Source organism: Neomonachus schauinslandi, chromosome 7 (genome assembly GCF_002201575.2).
Source record: "Neomonachus schauinslandi chromosome 7, ASM220157v2, whole genome shotgun sequence".
Taxonomy (NCBI): domain Eukaryota; kingdom Metazoa; phylum Chordata; class Mammalia; order Carnivora; family Phocidae; genus Neomonachus; species Neomonachus schauinslandi.
The window spans coordinates 60,104,528-60,110,752 of record NC_058409.1 but is presented as its reverse complement, the minus strand read 5'-3'; the positions used below and the strand labels follow the sequence as shown (position 1 = coordinate 60,110,752).

The 6,225-nt window shown below is 40.6% G+C and overlaps 1 pseudogene; it reads right to left on the bottom strand.

Moving 5' to 3' along the window:
• Window positions 1-4,999: 4,999 nt before the first annotated feature.
• Window positions 5,000-5,258, bottom strand: LOC123325282 (annotated as a pseudogene).
• Between the last annotated feature and the right edge of the window lie 967 nt (window positions 5,259-6,225).

Genomic DNA, 6,225 nt, shown 5'->3' with positions numbered 1-6,225 from the left:
TGAATATTTGATCAGATGATACAAATACTCAGGAACTTCAGTTATTTACATTAGAAAAAAAATACAGCCCCATTATATAGAGAGATTACGTTTTAAATGACTATATAAGATAAAAATTTCATGCAGTCAAAACTGCCCTTAAATTCCCTCATTTGGCCATCAAGGGCAGGATACATTTTATTGCATACTATTGCTATACAGCAATTCTTCAGCACATTAGTTTGTGACCTGCTGAACTAGCCTCAAGGAAGGAACAAAGGAGAGCTATTGTGCAAAGATTCCAACAGACAGATCCTTCGGCCTTTAAAATACCCGTGAAAAGAGCCATGGACTAAAATGGGAATGGATAGAACATTCCAAAGTGCTCCTCCTTCCTGCAGGCCTTCTTTCCTTGACTCACTTTTTATTGTTTGGCTTTTATAACCTTAACACCTGTTAACAGACATGTTTGGGGTGAGCTCGGAGGCGATAATGAGGTTTCATCTTAGAGATGGTCAGTTTCTAAAGACAAAACTTCAGGTAGAGTGCATTTATATGGACCTTGCTGATCTAATTAACTTGACTGAGAAAGAAGTCTACAGAAATAAAGAAAGGTATTGCTGGTGGGGTTATCATCGTTTTAAACAAATAAACAAGAAGAAAATTCATCCCAGAAAATGAAGTCGTGTTAGGAACATGGGCGCTGGAAGAAGCCAGTCAGAGGATCACGAAGGAGAACACTTTTCAAGCTTTCACGTGGGCACAGATCATCTGGAAGTCCGATACAAAAGCAGATTGGGGCCTGGGATTTCACATGTCTGACAAGCAACCGACAGGTGCCACGCTGCTGGTCCCCAGACCACACTGAGCAGCAGGGATGTAAATCGCCCTCCCAGAGGCAGCACGCAGCGGTCCCCAGACCACACCACACTGCCGGTGAGGATTAAAGAAGGAAAGCCAGGGCCCACCAAAAACCACACAGCAAACAATAACAATACAGTGATCTATGATTTTAACACACCATAAACAGCCCTTACTCTCCATATTTGTAGACAAGGATTTTTCTATTCACATTACCGAATCTGATACTCCACAGAAACCAGATAGAGGGTTTTCTTCAGAAATGGGGGCCCAATGATGTAGAGAGATTATGGAGCACATGCGGTGTGGTATTTTTATGTCTGTGATGCTAACAAAGAAGACAGTGACACCAACTTGTGAGCACCAGAAGTTTCTAAACCTTTTACATGAGGAAGCAACCCCTTCGCCTACTGAGTTGCTATTACTGTTTAATTTTAAGCTTCATTTTTATGTTTAATATGGTTGTGTTAGGATTATGGATTAGAATGAAGTGAAACCATGACCAAACAAAGAAAACTCTTATATTTTAGTAACTTTGTTAAGACAGCCCCTCAATACACAAACAGAACAAAACAATCCCATAATCATCAAACTTGCTATCAGAATTCAGTGGGTTGTGGTGACTGAATTTACTAACCAGTTCAATCAGAACAGTTAATCCTCCTCAAAGTTCTAACACCCCTCTTTTTAGGAGTTTTTCAAATGAGTGAGTCACAAGCCCCAAGCCAGTAACTTGACAGAAAATTATCAAAAAGATTTTGCCAATTCAATTTTTTTGGAAATGGAATTTTAGAGCTACTTTACTAAAGCCTGTAACATTGGAGATAACTCAAGCGATCTGAAAAGAACAAAAAAAGACTCTCAAGAAACAAAGGAAATAATACAAAAAGAAAAAAAGGATTTATGTAGAACAGTTATTAAATGTATAGTGTCATATAAATTCTAGGGAAGAAGATCTGTTCTGACAACTTCCAATGTTAGATTGATTAGAAAAATTTTGGAACATTACCAAGTTCTGTGAAAGGCATGGGAAATAATTTCAAAGGAAAGGGGGGAAAAAAAAACCCTGTCCTCCTCTGCATTGAAGAATATTACAGTATAATAACAGACCAAAAGTTTCTGGACACTTGCCAGGTGTTCCATGGAAGAAGAAATAATATGCAACAATATGTGTAATTATAACAGATACCAACCAGTTCGACCAATGTTTACTGCCAGTGTCAGGTGGTTTGAAGGACCCAAGAAGTACCAATGCAAACGAATTTCTTGCATTCACTTTTTACTTCTGTATAAAAAGGAATGGTAAATTGTTTTTATCACATCTGATGAATAAACCTGATTTTTGCCCTTTTCCACCTTGCCTGCTATAAAAGTATGTAAAAAAATGAAAGGCAATGGCTTCCATGACTACTTAGTCAGATGCCTCACAGCCTTAAACTTAGGGAACAACAATCAGTTAATTAAAAAAAAAAAAAAAGCATCTGAACTCAGCACAAGGAAAGGCTTAGCCCTGTTTAAATAGATTAAGGATGTATCTTCAGAAATGGGCACCCTCTGTCTTCCTCCACTCAACGCCTGCAGCAGCTGGAGAATCAGGGTCCTGATGGAAAGATACTGGAACTCTGTGGGGTTAGAAACAAGTTTGAGAACTACTTCCTACAGGCTTACTTCCTGTTTCTTTCTTTCTTCTTTCCTGACCTCATTGCAGAAGGGACAATTAATTATACCTTTCCGTTCATGGAACATAATAATCATTGTTGCAAGCAAACTGTCTTCCTTCCCTCCTTTTTCCTTCCTTCCTTCCTTTTCTTTCCTCTCTCCTTCTTTATCCATTTCCCCTTATCTTCATTTCTTTCCATCCCATAGTCAATCTCTCCAATGCTCTTTTTTTAAAGATTTTATTTATTTATTTATTTGAGAGAGAGACAGAGATAGCAAGAGAGAGCACGAGTTGGGGTCGGGGGGAAGGGAGAAGCAGACTCCCCGCTGAGCAGGGAGCCCAGGACCCTGAGATCATGACCTGAGCCGAAGGCAGATACTTAACCAACTGAGCCACCCAGGCGCCCCTCTCCAGTTCTTTTTTTGTGCATCTTTTGTTTGCAGTTTTCTTGCAAAATGAGTATTGCTGTTCTGTGCGCCTGTATGTAAATTGCTGTGTGTTTTAACTTTTGCCCTTAAGGGCACCATAGTCTTAAGATACATTCATATTGCTATGCATATATTGAATCCACTGCCCCTAACAGTTACACTCCTGATGTGTATCCCCCACACTGTCATGGTGATTTATCTATCACAAGTTCCTCCTCCTCTCTGCCACACATGTAATGCTGCAATGGACATCCTTGTACATGGCCTCTTGGGTCTGCGTGAGAAAATGAAATATATGCCAACAATGGAATGGCTGGAGGTTTCCAGTCTAAGAGAATGTCTTCTCCAGATCATCCAAGACCACTCCAACTATTACTTGCCACTCAAGATTTTATTCCTACAGCTTTAAATAAGATAATGGATAGGGACATGGATGTTTATTTATTTATTTATTTATTTATTTATTCTTCTGTCACTCATTCAACAGTTTACTGAATACCTACTATGTGTATTTGATGGTATAAAGATGAAATGTCCTATCCTTCACCTTATATAGCCTTATATACATAAGCCATTTTTGCAGATGGGCAAAATATGGCTGAGGTCACGTGATTAATAAGTGACAGAGTTAGGATTTAGAAAAAAGTCTAATTCCAGATCCCCTAGAGAGAATAAAATAGAGAGAATATTGTCTCTATGGGAAAAACATAACCTTGCTCTCCTGAGGGTGGGAAATGAGGGAAAAGAGATATTCTTCCTCAGAAAATTCACACACACAGCTCTTGATTTGTCAGTGGAAAATAGTACCTCGGCAAGATGAGTCTCTAACCCAAGAGTTCTGACACAGTGCTTCTGGGTTCCAGAGAGAAGACTGGAGACTCTGAGGCCCAGGCCAGTGTTCTCAGTGGAAGCCAAGCAGGGAGGATTTGGCAACAGAAGCTTATAAAAGAGGAAGACTCTCTTTCCAGATGTCATATCTCCCTTTCCTCAGTACTTTCAAAAATACAAGTTCCAGTAGAAGGTACACAGTGCACAGAGCAGCACCATGAGAATGAAGTGCCCTACTCTTCCCTTATCCATGGTTTCAGTTATCCGTGGTCAACTGTGTTTCTGAAACACATGATCCTCCTTCTAGCAGACCCTCAGAAGCTTGGCAGTAGCCTACCGCTACATCACGAGGCATGTCGGTAGTCTCACATCGTCACAAGAAGAAGGGTGAGTACAGTCCAGTAAGATACTGGGAGACAGCCAGACGACATTCACAGCACTTTTATTACAGTATATTGTTATAATTGTTCTATTTTACTATTAGTTGTTGTTCATCCCTTACTGTGTCTAATTTATAAACTTTATCATAGGTATCTATGTGTAGGAAAAGATATAATATATACATATATGAGGTTCAGTACCACCTGTGGGTGCAGCCATCCACTGGGGGCCTGGGAACAAATCTCCCAAGGATGGGTGGGGGGGACTATGGTAGCCTGAATGACTCCCATTAAAACACAAGGAACACATGCTGGAATGGGGAGGGTTAAAGAAGTAGCAACCATTTCCAGTTTGAGAACTCCCAAAATCAGAGGGTCTCAACTTTTTCCAGCTTGATATCTTATAAACATAAAAAGCATTTCAGTGATGTATTATGACAATGGTTGCTCACTTAATATTAGTTTCAAGTGAAGTATATAATAGCAAAAGCTACAATGAATTTAGTAATACTTTAATTTGTATCTAACATTTTACAAATACCAGTATTTATTTTTGCTTTATGATTTTATCTTATTATTTATTATGTTATTTTTGGTGGTTGCATCAGAAAAGCTCAGGGATGACTTGAATAGTAACAGTGGGGTACTCTTGGCTTCTTTTTTGGTGTTTTAGTATAAAAAGAACCCGACTGCTTCTCTGCTCACTGCAACCTGCTTAATATCAAGGACTCTGATGTATCCAGTGCCTCACCAGAATGGTGGTTCGTGGCTGCGGCTCAGGAAGGGACCCTCAGACATTTGCTTTGCCCCAGTGACTGCCAGGCTGCTTCCTCGTGGCTTCCCCAGCCTGGTCGCACAGGTGATCATGCTGCTAGAGGCTTGGGGAGATTCCGGGTGCTCTGGGGACTCCAACAGGGTGACCATGAGTGGGAGAGTGGACTTCCCAAGACAGGCTTGCTCACCAGTGTCTGGGCTTGCTGTGGGAAGACCCAGGTGGTGGTGGATGGCTTCCCAAGAGTACTCAGCACTTCTGTAGGAGATGTTATTGGAAGTAGAGCCCAGGATGCAACCGCACTAGTCATGAGCGGCCAGGAATGAAGAGCTGGAGGGGATAGCTGCCATGTTCTTGCTTGTGGGCTGATGGAAACCTCGGTGTATGATTATGCATGATAGGGACTGAGGAGTGCTAGACCACCCAGACCATTTGCAAAGGAAGTCTCTTTGCTGGAGGCTGTTCTACCACCAACAAATGTGCATGCGCTCAGGGTGCATATTTATTATACTATGTGTTACTCATTGCCCTTACAGCCTAAAGCCTATGGTTAATGCTTGATGAGCATTTAGATTCCCAAACCCTTATAATTATTTACTCTCTCCACCCATCTACAAGAGACCATGTCCTAGAAACCACTATTCTAAATGCCCCAAATCAGTGCTCCTAGTTGGGTACTTAACATACCACCTTGTACTGACAGTCTTAGGTTATATATATTTTTTTATGTTAGCATTCCTCATCTCCTTCATGTGGATTGTTAAATCTTTGAAAAGAGAAATCAATTATTATATTTTAATACCCAGGATGTTTAGGAGCAATAACAGTGCTTTGCAGAAAGCCTTGCTAAACAGGAAGAAAAAAAAAATTATTAAGCACCCACTCAGTGCCAGGAATTGTGGCAAATGTTTTACATTTATAGAGGACATTGAAGTTAACTCTACAACTTCCATTCCAAACCCTTCCTTTGCGCAGCAACAAAGGAATGGTTTTTAAACAGTGTAATTCCATCATAGTAATCCCATTCCCTTGTCTCTGAGGGATTCTGAGCCCAGGTTTAAGCTAATCAGAGCATTGCACTCACCTAATGAGTCACTAGATTAAGGCTGGGCATAAGACCTCAATTGGACAATCAGATTGAAAGGAAAGTGTTTTTGTTTTTTTTCCATTTGGGGGGATGGAGACAAAGCTCTGGACAGCAAATTAATGGAAAGATCTAGATCCTTGATGTCACAGAGCCATTAAATCAATCCACCAGACCTAAACGGCTCTGTGGCAGGTATCTTCCATCTGTCTCCCATGTCTATCGGCTACCTT